The following is a 15,686-nucleotide window of genomic DNA, read 5'->3' on the forward strand; positions in this document are numbered from 1 at the left end:
GCCACACACACCCATTCTCAGTGCAGTTAACTTCAGGGTGCAAAGCATATCAAGCGATAAACGAATCGGAACAGCGACCTACAGGATCATTGATTTTCAACAATTGATGAGAGTGTTATCATGTCTGCCTACAAAACCCATTCGGAAAACGGCTAGTTTATAGTAAACCCCAGCCAGTTAGCTTTATGTCCACCTTAAACTACAGTTTACGTCTGTAATAAAATACTTAAGGCCTGTACAGCTATACATTAGTAATCACAAAATTGCATTCTAGGAACATGGAACCACACATTTTCAACAAGGCCCTTTGCTTTTCATGCAGTTGAATGTTTCTGGTCATAACATCTATTGCTGGCGGGTTCAAGTTTCTACTTCACTTAGATATGTATTTTTTCTCTAAAATAGACCTGTTCATTGTCCATTCAAATCTTATGTTTGATCAGATTATGTATGCATTCTCTTTTTCATGGAATTGAATGAATACTTTCCAGTATTGAAATTATGGAACAACATGTTTAATATACATTCCGTTATAGTACTTGGCATTTGAAATCATACAAATTACGCTATAGGGCTTTTCAGAATTGTTTTGACAATATGGGTTCAATAAAGTATAAAACATGCACTTTGCAAATTCTATTTAAAAACTAAAAAAACTTTGTTTTTTCTCTTGTTTAAAATATTTCTCAATTCCCATACCCTTCTGATGTACTTTGCATGTTGCTCTGTTAGCGATTACGTGACCATTATACCAGTAGCTGAGTATTAATAATCTAATGAACCATTTACCTCAAATTGTCTACTGCTGGACACTGCTAGGCTCACTAATATTTAAAAAAATATTGTATCAGTTCTTGTTCACATATTTCAAAATGTCAAAATGCTTTAGTATAATTTGAGGAGCAGGAATTAAAAGGAGTGCACGTAGATAGAGGGGCTCCTTGTTTATTTATTTGCATTTTTAAAGTGCGGGCATCGACGCACTGTTTTTGTTTTTTAGTTGCTCAATGGTTGTTTTTTTTGCGTTTTTATAATGCACTTAAATACCCGGAGTTTCTAAGCGCGGAACCGTGGATCGAACCTGTGTTGCTTCATGTCGTGTTGCTTCCAAGGCAAACACGTTGCTGCTGAGCTATCCTCCCTGCCTATCCCCACTGCACTTTAATATCTATCTAAGACGCCTTAGTGACGGTCTCATGTTCCCAGAACATTTGTTTCAAAACTACGCTGACGGCAGCAACCCATCTTCCACCTGTCCACAGACAATGTACAAGCAACACGTGAGTGCACTTTTCATGCATATTGACAATTGGATAGATTCAAATTGGCTTAGTTTAAATGCTTCAAAAACAGAGTGCATTATTACCACTATACGAGCAACTGCAACACCCACCCAGGCCTGGCCTGAAGTGATTGATTATGATACAGTAAATCTCTAAGTCCGGATAACGATATGTAATGTAGGATTTCATTTTCACTCTCACTCATCAATGTCCCAACATGTAAATAAAATAGTCAGAATGTCTAGCTGCTATCTGATGATTTTGAGACAAATAACACCCGTCGTCTGGGAACAAAACACAGCAAATTAACAAGGGGGGTCCTGGGAGTCCCTCTGCCAGACATATTAGTCCTGGTTACGAGAGACTTACCCAGAGTCTTTAGCTCACTATCTTTTACAGAGAAGAAATATCCCAAACATATCAGTCTTTGTCCTGCCCTGGGGCAGTCCAGCACCGAAATGCTAGGCAATTCTCCTCTGAACAAGAGTACTAACAGAAACCCCAGACACGTGTTTTGGTCTGGTTGGACCTCATCAGTAGGGTGGATCTGTGCCTCTCTAAGAATAGTGAACAAGGGGTCCACGTCTGGATTCCCCTAGTAACTTAGGGTGAGACCCAAAATTACTTAAATATGCAAATTAACAAGGGGGGTCCTGGGAGTCCCTCTGCCAGACATTAGTCCTGGTTACGAGAGACTTACCCAGAGTCTTTAGCTCACTATCTTTCACAGAGAAGAAATATCCCAAACATATCAGTCTTTGTCCTGCCCTGGGGCAGTCCAGCACAGAAATGCTAGGCAATTCTCCTCTGAACAAGAGTACCAACAGAAACCCCAGACACGTGTTTTGATCTGGTTGGACCTCATCAGTAGGGTGGATCTATGCCTCTCTAAGAATAGTGAGCAAGGGGTCCACGTCTGGATTCCCCTAGTAACTTAGGGTGAGACCCAAAATTACTTCAATATGCAAATTAACAAGGGGGGTCCTGGGAGTCCCTCTGCCAGACATTAGTCCTGGTTATGAGAGACTTACCCAGAGTCTTTAGCTCACTATCTTTCACAGAGAAGAAATATCCCAAACATATCAGTCTTTGTCCTGCCCTGGGGCAGTACAGCACTGAAATGCTAGGCAATTCTCCTCTGAACAAGAGTACCAACAGAAACCCCAGACACATGTTTCGGTCTGGTTGGACCTCATCAGTAGGGTGGATCTGTGCTTCTCTAAGAATAGTGAGCAAGGGGTCCACGTCTGGATTCCCCTAGTAATTTAGGGTGAGACCCAAAATTACTTCAATATGCAAATTAACAAGGGGGGTCCTGGGAGTCCCTCTGCCAGACATTAGTCCTGGTTACGAGAGACTTACCCAGAGTCTTTAGCTCACTATCTTTCACAGAGAAGAAACATCCCAAACATATCAGTCTTTGTCCTGCCCTGGGGCAGTCCAGCACCGAAATGCTAGGCAATTCTCCTCTGAACAAGAGTACCAACAGAAACCCCAGACACGTGTTTCGGTCTGGTTGGACCTCATCAGTAGGGTGGATCTGTGCCTCTCTAAGAATAGTGAGCAAGGGGTCCACGTCTGGATTCCCCTAGTAACTTAGGGTGAGACCCAAAATTACTTAAATATGCAAATTAACAAGGGGGGTCCTGGGAGTCCCTCTGCCAGACATTAGTCCTGGTTACGAGAGACTTACCCAGAGTCTTTAGCTCACTATCTTTCACAGAGAAGAAATATCCCAAACATATCAATCTTTGTCCTGCCCTGGGGCAGTCCAGCACCGAAATGCTAGGCAATTCTCCTCTGAACAAGAGTACCAACAGAAACCCCAGACACGTGTTTCGGTCTGGTTGGACCTCATCAGTAGGGTGGATCTGTGCCTCTCTAAGAATAGTGAGCAAGGGGTCCACGTCTGGATTCCCCTAGTATCTTAGGGTGAGACCAGGACTGATGTCTGGCAGAGGGACTCCCAGGACCCCCCTTGTTAATTTGCATATTTGAGTAACTTTGGGTCTCATTTTTGGCATGTTGTGTTATTTTAACCCACCATTCATGGGTTGCTCTCCTGTGACAAGGACCCCTATGGCCCCTCTCTCTATGTTCGAGCTTCTCACAGTCTCTGTAGTCTTCAGTGGGATCTCTGGTTTCTCTCCTTCTTGGTACCTGGTCTCTGCCAGGGTCTGCGATAAAGCCCTTAGCAGATTATACTTTCTCACTCTTGTGTCTGGGCTCAGTCAGTGTCTGGGATGTAACCAGTGCTTAATTTGTAAATAAATAAGTGCCAGGGCCCAAATAATCTTGGCCCAATAATGCCGGCCAGTGGCCTTCAGTCTGAGTACATGATAGATTCCTTAATATCATGGACAGCCGTGTGATACGGGAAGGTGGATATCATTCTCAGGTCCGTGAAGGCCAAAGGACTCAGTCACAAGGCCAATCGTCCAGCTGTAAAGGGTGTTTCGGCAGCCAATGAGTGTTAAGCAGCAACATTCTGCTATATGCATGTAACACACACAGCACTTGCATAGTTGTACTTCAATAACGCATACCACCTTGCAGCATGGCCTAGATAAACACTTGTTGCATGCATTCGATCACTGTTAAAAGAAGTGACACGTGTTCATGACACACCCTTATGCGCGGTTATGCTATGATTCATTGCTATACTTCGTTGTGTTATTTTATTAAATGTATTATGGTATGTTCATTAGCCTTGTGCTGTACTATGTATGTATGCTGTACTACAGTACTCTACGCTATGCTTCTTTTATTACACTATGGCATGCTGTGCTGGGAAATGTTATGTTTCGCTATGCTATGCTATTGCTAGGTGACGTTATGGAATGTTAGCTATGGTGTGAACAATACACTTGTGAGCAATCTACTGAATTATTTTCTTAACTTCAAAAAGCTGCTCTAGCTTGTCAGATAGCCCAGCAAGTTGAGTGCTCATTCTGACATTTGTGCACAGCTTGCTGATGCCGGTTCAAATCCTGTCAGGGCCAACTCAGTGCTTTATATCCTTTTGAGGTCAAAGAATTGAGTACCACGCAGTGGGATAATAATATCAACTTAGATAACTGAGGGTTTGTAGCGCTATATAAAACTATATGTTATTAGATAATATTATTACAGGACGCCCACCGCCCTGACACTGAACTCTGTGTCCCAACCTGTTGCCATGGGGACACCAAGAACCTGGCCACACCACATGTTATGTGCATTTTCGGTTCTTTAGACCGAGGGAGCGCTGTCAAATGTTAATAAACTGCAATGGGTGTTATGTACTTGTGCGCTGCAATACAAGCATGCCAAGCACCAATCGCGTCAAGATGGCTTACCATTTTATTTATTTATTGTTTGCTTGTTATGCGAACAATACATAAATCAATAAAATGGCCTTCCCTAGGCTGGCTCGCTGCTCGGGAACATCAGCAGGCCCTACGTCATGATTTCTCCAGCTGCCTGCTGATGCCCAGCGTCAGCCTTGTACGTATGTTTGACTCTGTGGGGAACATTATGAGTATGGTGGTATTGGTAAAAAAAGTGATATTGTAAATACCACCAGTTTTTTTTTAATAAGACCTAAATTATGAGTTGGGGCACATAGAAAAGTACTGCATGGGGCTAAAATAACACATATTTTACGCCATACAGTACTTTCTATGAACCCCTGGCCTGCAGGAAATACTCCATACAATCCCAACTCATAATTAGGCAGTATTTAAAAAATATAGAGTACTGGAAATGACACCGAGTATTACCGGTAACAACAGACTCTGACTCATGAGGTCCTGTGTGATTATCAAGACTACATGGCCTGGTCCTTCTAATTGACCCGGTGCACGCCAGCATTGTATTACTTCTGTAGGGTTGCAAATGGTTGGGAGGGAAATCCGTCCTCTTCGGAGAAGCTCTATGCTTCATTTGCAGTAGTTGCTGTGCAGGGCCCAAGCCCCCACAGAGAATACATTGAAATTCATTCTTTTTGTATTGTGGCCACAACCCAATGATAATATAGCGCACCTCCCAGTACTACTGCTAATGTTCTTAAAGTGCAGCTCAAAAACAAGGAATGATAACAAACAACATATTGCAGCTCATGCAACTAACCAATATTCACATAGTTGCCAACATGTTCCATTCCAATCTGGTGCTTATCCAGTATAGGTCTTTTCTTTGCATTCTGGGACTTGTAGTTCTGCTTATCTCTTTATAAAACTCAGACTACAAGTCCCCAAATTTAAAGAAAAAACACGCACTGCAATCACCCACAGAGTGGAATGGATCATGTTGGCAAATGTGTATTCGGAGCATTGCGGCCTCTAGCAAGTAAAAATGAGTTCCACCCACAGCACACACCGACCAATGTTCGCAGTACTGACCACCCGAACCAACCAACATCCAAACTCATTGTGTGTCCAAAACATGGTAATCGTTTTTTGAAACACATACAGCTGGACTCCCAATCCATGCCGCCGGAATTCCCTGGGACACAGATGGAAGGGAAACCGAGGACAACGTAATGAGACCCCTATGTATCGGCGAGGGACCCTTTGGTTACATATAACGGGAGTATGTGACGGGTGACGCTGTGCCATCCCAATCCCTGGACCTATACTACAAAGACGAGCAAAGACTAAATAATACATGGCACGCACGTCGGAGCAAAGATTGGAGCGCCTCACACCAACACCATAGGCAGCGCATTAAAAACCCATGCAAGCATTGTATTCAGGATGATAAAGGGTTGGGAAACATCTGCGAAGGCGGAATGCCCCCTAACAGCCTGATAAACAAGCACAAGTTCCACAGTACCTTATCAGAATATAGTCCGAAAACATCTGGGGTACTCACTTTGACGACAGAAAAAACATTTCGGAACTGGAAGAGCCTGTGCCGTGCACAGTAAAAATCAACATAATAGCACTGAAAACAGCACTCCTGGAGGGCACAATACTGGCCTCATACCAACACCATCCTGAATTCCGAAGGGGGAAACTGCGTGTTGGGGGACAAGAGCCACATACTGGCAGCAAACACCTAGTAAAAAAACCATGGATGAAGAAATGTATAAAGTCACTTCAGGGTTCAACACTCAGGCAAATGAAAATCACTAGTAAACACCAAATGCCACTGACTTCAAAGGAGTAGGAGTGCCAAATTACAACAAAACGGAGCCTTCGAGGACATCCACACAAATGGCCACTGATGAGAACCTTGACGCACATGACTAGAACAATGACAAAGATGCTGGTCCCTCTTTGACTTCTATTGAACAAAACAATCTGAAACAGACAGTCCTCTGCATACGTCCTGTCCAACTAACCACCAGGACCAAAGCTAGCGATGCGTGGAGCACTCGCTCTCCCTCTCAAAAGGGCTTCCCGGCAGACATCTGCCTTTGTGTGTGGTGGGGGGGCTACCTCTGTGACTAGAAGCATGAATACAAGACAGCCGGGCCCGGGTGGCGGCGTGGTCTCCTGGTGTCCTCCTGGCTCAGTGACTCCTGAGTCCTGGCTCTGGGTCCTCAGTCCTGGCAAGGGCCCAGGCCCAGCCAGGCCCCAGGAGGAGTGTGGCCACCACCAGGGGACCGCGCCGCCGTTCCAGCCCAGCCCGGCCCGGACCTTGGAATCTTCACACTGCTTTAGTTACACGTTCAGAGAGTGTCCACTTACCTGATTTTGAAGTCGGCTGCTGGCGGTGACTCTCTGTCTCCTGTCGGGACCTGGGGGGGGCAGTGGCAGACTGGCAGTCACTAGTGTGAGTGAAAAAGCAGGGCACAGCCCCCAGCAACTAGGCCGCACGCAACAAAGCAGTGCAGCAGGCTCTCTCGAAGACCAACGCCACGCCTAGACACCTTCAGTTCACAGTAACTCGTGAAACTAAGGTGGCGCTGCGCTGCCTCCTGTGGCAATAACAACACGTCACCATGTCAGTCAGAACAGCCAATGAAAACTGCACATTCTGGTTACTATACAGAATTTATCAAAATACTGCATAGCAACAACAGAATGGTAGTTTTTATTGGCTGTTTGTAAGAGTTTGTTGTTGCATTGCTGGTCCCCAGGGTTGTCACAAGGGTTGATGAGGCCCAGGGCAAAACATTTGGTGAGGCCCCCTTACAATTTTTGTGCACTGGGGCAGTGGAGGCACTGCTGCAAACAGGAGATGCGAGAAATCTCCCCTTGAGTTTGTGTGGAGGACACAAATATGCTTTATTACTATAACTGCAAATCAACTACAACAAAGTTAGATTTCTCTACTGAAGAGAGGTTTATGCCAGACTAACTTTTGTATCATATGCATAAACATATGTAGGATGGCATGACAGCGTGTGGTGCATGAGGAGAACCTTGCTGCTGTGTGCGCATTAAAACACACATCATAACACACATCATACACAGTGACAGATAGATGAGGTACAGTAGAGGCTTTTAGATGAGGTACAGTAGAGGCTGATGAATTTCTGAACTGAAGAGGCTTAAATGTTTGCACCAATTATGCAGGATCGACGGATCACAGTAAGGGAAAACAAACCAACCAAGGGGCGCTTCAGGGGGTTTCTCACTCCCACGAAAATGTTTGAAACATTGGGTTAAAATTATGCATTTTATAGCACTTTCTTTGCAAATTGGGTAGAAAGCCATACAGTTTGCAATTGGTTTTGTGTGGTAGCACATGGAACAACCTAATAATAGCAAGTCACCAGCCTTTGCCCACAACATATGCCAGTATACAAATATATTCATGCTGGTTGTTCCAATGTATGTGCATGCAGGCTGCACCAATATATGCCAGTATTACCATACAAGGACTTCCAGCAAGTTAAAATGCCATGCCGCAGAAAGCATGTCCAAGCTTGCTGTGCACCATAAGTGTTATTACTGGCTAGACTTGCCTACATTCAATGTGGTTCAGTTTAGGCCTGTAGCAACACTTATGTTTGCTTTCGTCATGTCTTAACTTCTGGGCTCAGCTTTTAGATGGCCCACGCCTCCAGTGATTAGCATAGCATTATGAAATTAAATAGCCACTGAATTGGGGTGGTACGACTAATGGCCAAAGGGAATACGAAACCATATTCAGCTTCCTAACAGGGTTCAGGGAATTGGGAGGAAAGTGGGAGCAGGACTGGATGAAGATGTGTCAGGGCTGGTGAGGACCCATTTCATCTTGATGTTGGGGGGGGCACCCCTTGCCTTACCGTTTGGGAAAATAGGCCAAAGCACCTATGGAGTGCTTAAATCAATAATGAAATCAAAAGAATGCAGAAAGGTGGTTAAAAGATGCATACTATCAGTATGTTTCTGTGTCATAAGACTGCCAATATGGGGCAGCTGCTTGAGGGACCCTTGCAACTGTAAAAGCTGAAAGGCCCAGACACCATCCCTCAGTGGAGAGTCCAACAGCACAATTATTTTATTGACCCCACTCACTAGCCGCTTTCAAAACTGTAATCTAGCCCCCAAAATGTTGAGGCTGGCTGTGCCCCTGCCTGGCTGACGTACAGAGCCATAGCGGATGGAACAGGACACAGATGTTAAATGGTGCCTGGGCTTCGCTGTTAATAAAGGTCTTTCAATTAATAAAACATTTCACTTTTAGCACCTGCATTCATATGCATACATTTTTAGGCAATTGAAATCATGATGTGGGGTTACCACTTGCATGCAAGGGGAGTGATAAGAAGGCAAGTGGGGACATGGGACATAAGACAGCTTCTTCTCACACCAGTCCATAAGTGTGACATTTCAGAAATGAAGAAGAGGGTTAACTGCTTGTAACATTGAAGCATCACCAGAATAGTCTCATTCGAATGCACAATTTAGTTAGATGCCCCCACACAAGTAAGTTAGCCTCTGCCGCATAGCCTCTGAAGTTAGCGCCTCTCCCAACATTTAGGTCTTAGCTCCTCCCCCTGAAATTGTATCCCTGGTGCAACCCTGATGCCATGCCCCCACTCCTAAATTTAGTGGCCTGTTGGCCGATAAATGTAGGAGTTGGGGTTGGCACACACACTCACATACAACATTTTTACCTATGCATTCATCCACCAGTAACACAACTCCTTGCATGCACGCATACATAAAATCAAACATATAAACACACACCAACATTCAGGGTCGGACTAGAACAAAAAATCTACCCGTGACCAAAATAAGTGTTCTACATTTCCCAAGAGGTCCAGAGGTCCTCAAGAAGACATGCTAACAAAGTACTGAGGATAACATTTCCAGAAAGATTCATAATAACAGGTCACCACTTTCCAGTCCTGGGCTTCCTTTTTTGCAAATCACATGAATCGGCTACTTATGTCTAATTGAAGCTAAAAGACTACAGCTCACATAATACATTGTTATTTCATGAAAGCCCAGGACTGGGAAATGGTGTGCATAGACTTTGGAGTCATTTTATCCCACCAAACTGATGGATGGATGGCCACAGTCTGAACCCAGTGCACTTCAAAATGGAAAGTTAATCAACTGACTACCCAATTTGATAGGTTACTATCATCCACTTTAGTGGATAAATATTATTTCCATAACTTAGGTCCATGTTGCAACTGATTATAACAGGGCTCAGAAGTGAGAAGAATAAACAAACAAAAAGGCAAATATGTCAGGCATCCTGGGACATGAAAATACATGGTTAAAAATGGAATCCATTTCTCTTTAACACTTCACATTACAGCAGCTGTCACAAGCATTATTTGAAAATGCAAAATGCAGCTCGAGGACGGGAAATGTTGAAGTAAAACAAACAGGTTTTTTCTAGTTCAACAGAGAGTGAAAGGTGGAGAGAGACTAGCGTTTTAACCCTTCATTGCAAGTTGCCTACAGTACCAATAATGCATGCATGGGCTGCATCTCAGCTCTCATAGAGCAGCCGTTTGTAGAGCTTATACAATTTGAAAAATTCTCTTACGTGTATATAAACTCTTACTCCTTTTAAGGTTTGCTTACCTTCAGTTTCCTAAGCTTTTGTCATTTTTATCTCTGAGGCTCCAGTGTCTGTCAGAAGCAGGGTTTGGAGAGCGACAGGCCTTGCCTGTGACAGGAATCACATCACATGGGCCCGGGAACTTGATTAATGGCTTGTTGCCATGCAACCTGGGCTGGAGCAGGACTATCACTTCTAGAACTCTTAAATGGCACCATGTTTCTTGCAGAGCTGACATGATGGGTGCAGCTCAGAAAGAAATTAACAAAAGTAAAACTTTAATGAAAGTCAGCTGGAGGAAAATCGGCCCACGCACATTAGGAGATAAAATTGTCCCATTTAAAGCCAAATTAATTTCAGGAAACGTCCATGGCCTGCAATGATTTATGATGGAAGAGGTGAGGAAGAAGAACAAAGAAAACAATTTAAATTGCACTTGAGAGCTGGCCCCCTGATGTTTCGGTGCCCAAAAAAGACTACCGGTGTTGCCTACCGGCAAACACTGGCACAAATTAAGCACTGGATGTAACCATTTTTAGTACCCGGCGTGGGGGCAGCCTCTCATCCAATGAGGAGGCTCGTAACGGGGGAATTCCCAGACGGTTATCCCCCCGCTCTGAGCTGCATCACGGCTGGAGGCTGCCATCTTCCCCTACTGAGGAATGAGGTAAGTGCTCCGCCCCCCTCCTCCTATAAATTCCCCCTCCCCTCCTTCCACTGACCTGTTTTTTGCTCTTCTTCGGGAGCGGACACGCTGGAAACACTTCTGTCTCCAGCACAACCGCTCCCAATCTGCGAAAGGCCACCATGGAAAGGAAGGAGGGCCTACACGTAGTCCCTTCTCTCCCTTCCATGGCGCCCATTTTTTGTTTACTTTTTTCCTTTGTTTTGAATGGTCGCCATGGAAAGGGGAAAATACACATAGTTTTCCCTTCTCAGGCGGGCATTTTTTTAAACTTTTTTTTCTGTTTCCGAGCATTTCAGAACAGATAAAAATGCTTTTAGATCCCTGGTTTTATGGGCCAGGGTACTAATAGCAATAAGCCCCTGTAACTATGGGCCCCAGGGCATTACCTCAAGTGGTAATGTCCCCCTGCTTGGGGCTTATTGCCTAATTAGCATCCTGGGTGGGAGACGCTGGCCAATCAGGATGTGCAGAATGTGGGCTGTACTGTATGGTACAAGTCCGATTTCTGAGATGCCTGGGCAGCCAGCGCCCCTGCTCTTCCCTGCTCCCCCTTCACCAATTAGTACCTGTGTAATTTCCTACACGGGTGCCAATGCTAACTTTTTTTTTGTCAAACAAAGCAAAATAAGCAGTGCTGCTCTGTGGAAATCCGTTTTCATGTTCAGCACGTCACAGTCATCAGCTTGGAAAAGATACTTCATGACAGAAGCACTCTGCGACATTGGGCCACACAGGAAAGTTAAGTTTATTTTAAACATTTTAAAAAGACACCATTAACACCTCTGTAGTGAACTGCACAGGTGCTAATGGTAATATGCCCCTCAGTGGCATGCTGACCCTTTTCGGTAATGGCAGTGACACCCTCGTTAAGGGACCCTGGCTGCACTAAGGCCCTTAACGTGGACGGCGGGCCATTGCCTACAGTGTCAGCCCTCCACATCGGGGCATATTGCCTCAGTAGGCTCTGACTCCTGCTGGACCTTGCCTCCGCCAGTGTCTGAGATATAGCCCCAATAGTCTATGGGCCTTCTCTACCTCTCGGGGTCAGCTCTCTGCCATTGTCTGAGATGAATCCATTTAGGCTCTGGGTCTCCTTGCTCAAGTCTTCTCTTCTGGTGGAATCCTGGGTCTTTCTCTCCAATTGGCTCTTGTTTCCTCCTCGGCCTGCCTTTATACGAGTCTGTGGCACACCCTGAAGAGTTGAGGGCATTTATTTATTTTATTATTCAGTGTGTTTACACTTTAACACTAAACTTTCCACGCTATGACATATCGTCACATGCAACATAAGATTAAAAAAATGATAAACATTGAATACAATTGCCCACCATAATGCCCCACTTAGCCTACTCTTCTGACATCTTGTTATACAATTTAAAACAAAACAGAAACTCACTGAGCAACTAAGAGTGACATTGGAAATATCCCAACTGTAGCAGTTCTTTCCCTATAGTACCCCACATTTTTGTTAACGCAATGACCAGTGATACTTGTGAAGCTTTTAAAGAGCGCTCACAAAACCCATCTGTGTTAATAAACAGCAAGAGTGAACAAATTGGCTGAGATAATGATATCTAAGGTGGATCAGTGCGGTTCATTCAAGAAGCAAATCCCTTTTGATTTCCTGCCCTTGACTTTGATCACACAAACAACAGCCCCTCTGATCCCTAGGGATGCCCAGCATGGGACTGTATGTCGCAAGACATTGAAGTTGATAATATTGCAATCATACGAATATTCTTCACAATTTAGGACATGGAAATTTTAACAAATACGGTTTGTGGCTGGCCATTGTGATTGGTATATAATAACAGGACAAGGTAGTTGCATCCCAGGTTGAGTAGAGAAGGCTGGATTACGCAGATAAACTCCCAGTAGAGCCTAGCCTTAGCCCAAGAGGAATCCAACCTCCCACATTACAATCTCCATAAAGGTCTTATCAGACCTCAAGAATTCACTGGTAGCCCAGTCCCAGGCTTTGCTCCCAGAAGAGTCACAGATCAAATCCCACGCTCATTTAGGAGTGCCTGCAGTTCCTCCAAGGTTTTCTGTCTCTGGAACCTCTGTTCCTGTTGCATTGGTTGAACACAACTACGCAATGCGGGAAGGCCTCAAAGCCTGTGCCAAAGTTGCCCGATGGATTCCTTCTAACAGACCGTTCCCCCCTGGAGTACTGTTCTTAATGTGATTGCCTCCTTTGCACTAGATAGCCTGCCATGCATCTAATAACAACCTTACTTCTAATGTAATGATCTTATTCTGCTTTCCATATACTCATTTACCAGTTCTCTACATACATGGGTGTCACTCATTCTTTCTTCTCCCCATGTGGGCAATCCGGTATGGCTCTGGGTCAGCAAGATCCTTTGTCAAACTATTCTTTTGTGTCATTGACCTCTCATTCTGCTCACAGACAATTCCTGGCTCTCACAGCTCTGTGAGCGGGCTGAGCTGCACAGAAATACTCTGTCTCTCAGCATGAGGGAATCCAATGTGATTATCTGATTAGTAGCCCCCAGAACTCCTAGGAACTCTTGGGCACATTGCAAGACCATCATGCATTGACAATATGACTTAGTGTAATGTCACCACTGTGCTGGTTATTGTAGTTATGAGGGTTCTGCTAGCCAATAAGGGAAGTGCTTCTTCTTTCACTTGATTGAATTGTCCTGTAGTCAAAATACCAAAACCTATACATACATCCAGAAGATCACGATCATTCACGTGTAGATTTACATTTCCACACATGTTGCGAAGTAAGTCTGTACATTTGTGTCTCCCTTACCTTTCCCAATCTCCAGTTTCCCGCTCTACTTGGCCCTGTTTCCTTTTTCACCCCACACACCACAGTCTGCCCGCCACCCTACGTAGCGTCACAAATCACCTCTACACAGAAAAGGATTGCCACTTTATGATCACTATGGGGCGATGTGGACAGTATAAAAGCTAACACCAAAACATATATTGTGGGCCCCATCGTGAAAGTGGTTCACAGTGGCAATGCTGGCATGTGTTTGCGAAACAGCATCTTGAAAATGTAACACAAAGCTCCCGTGGTAACTAGGCATTCATTTTTTGGATATTCTTTCATCTGTTACGCACAGAACTAATTAGAAAATATATTGTTTTTCATCCAGTTTTTCGAAGGAATTGTGCTGGAAAATGCACAATTGAAACAAACATATTATTAAAAAAAAAATTGGGGGCAAAAAAACAGTCAAGCCCTCTCACACTACGTTAGCTCCCTCGCTAGGCTCTGTCACTCACACTAAAATGGGGGAATATTAAAACACTTCCAATGGAAAGAAACACACCAGCAGCTACTGATTTTAAATCCATTACAGTGGGGGTGCCCCTTAGGATTTTCTGCTCTCCGACCAGCAACATTTGCCTCTGCCTTTGAGGTGCTATGTGGACGATTTCTGATCAAGGCTGGAATTTGCATGAAATAGGAAGTAGCAGGTAATTGACAAATTGCTCAAAATAAACTTGCTGTTTTTTACGAATAAGGTTTCAATATTTTGTTTAACATCCTGTTTTTAAATTTGCTTGATCAAATTACAGTTAAAGCACCAAAGTAAATAAGATGTGCGATGCTCAAACAATCAAATTGCAGTGTTTGTTGTGTAACACCATCTAACACTAGGGAAAACGCCTCAGCAGTAACCCTATTGTGCAATGGCATCAAAGTATATCTGCTCTTGGGTGAATCCTATTCGGCACCTTTTAGGAGATAGGTGAATCTACCGCCAAACCAAACATTCCAAATACAGATCATGATCCATACCAAACCCAATGCAAGCCTTGCTGTTAGATTCTCAAGGATCAGACTGGAAGAAGCCCACAAAAGGATTGTACAATTGTACAGGATTGTTCCTTCTCACAAAATGTCTCATTTTTTGGGCTGTGCCGTGTCAATCATGACCGTGTCTTCAGAAAACACACATTGTATTATACATAATTGTAGCACAACCTTTTTGGAGGTAAACAGGCCGCTCTTCATTACAGCATTTCTCTGAAATTATGACGGGGACCACACCCATTTTACATCCACCATAATCGGTTACCATGACCTTGACCCCAGCAGCCCGGCCGACCTGCCAGCTGCCTGTTTGGCCTACTAGCCGTCTGAGATGTTCCATGGTTAATTGCAGAATGCAAATATCAATGTCCAGCCGGACAGTCCAACACCCAAGCCTGGGCTAAAATTCCACCCGAGGGGCCACCGCCACCGCCTGCTTTACCAATTGGATGAAGGTCACCCCTCAACCCACAACCAGAGCAACAAAATCATCGTTCATCTAGTTCAACATTTGGTCATGGTCTGAACATTTTTCATAATCGATTGTGTAGGTCCCTGTAATCAGCACCACATGGCTGATTGGGCTTCTGTGGGACAGCCCCCCCTGCGCTGGGGTACACACCCTGTAAATGCTTTCTCCTCATACTCCCTCACCATTGTAGGACCTCTTCCTCCGAAGATTTTACACTCAACACGCTTGGCCGCCTGGATGGTCGACCAATAATTGAAGGGCAGTTAAATTGAGACTCAATACTTAAACACAGGATATGCTTTGCTGCCTGGATGGCTGATTAAAAGCAGCCCAATCCTCGAGACAACCGACTAGCAGGTGACACATCCTCCTGCAATGCCCCTTAATGGTATCAGGCTCCAACTATACAGGAAGCCCTTCCCCCAAGTAAACGCGTGCATTCCTCCAGAATGCAGAAGTGCCACCGCTTCTGCACACTTCCAACCCACATGTTTTCAATTA

At 44.4% G+C, this 15,686-nt stretch overlaps 1 protein-coding gene across 2 annotated transcripts in view; it reads right to left on the minus strand.

Annotated features, from left to right (window-relative positions):
• Positions 1–15,686, minus strand: part of LOC138528594 (myelin-associated glycoprotein-like) — an 889,265-nt gene that overhangs the window by 299,746 nt on the left and 573,833 nt on the right. The gene's annotated exons all lie outside the window — the stretch shown is intronic.

This window comes from Ambystoma mexicanum, chromosome 1q (assembly GCF_040938575.1).
Source record: "Ambystoma mexicanum isolate Mex_15411 chromosome 1q, UKY_AmexF1_1, whole genome shotgun sequence".
In the NCBI taxonomy this organism is placed as follows: domain Eukaryota; kingdom Metazoa; phylum Chordata; class Amphibia; order Caudata; family Ambystomatidae; genus Ambystoma; species Ambystoma mexicanum.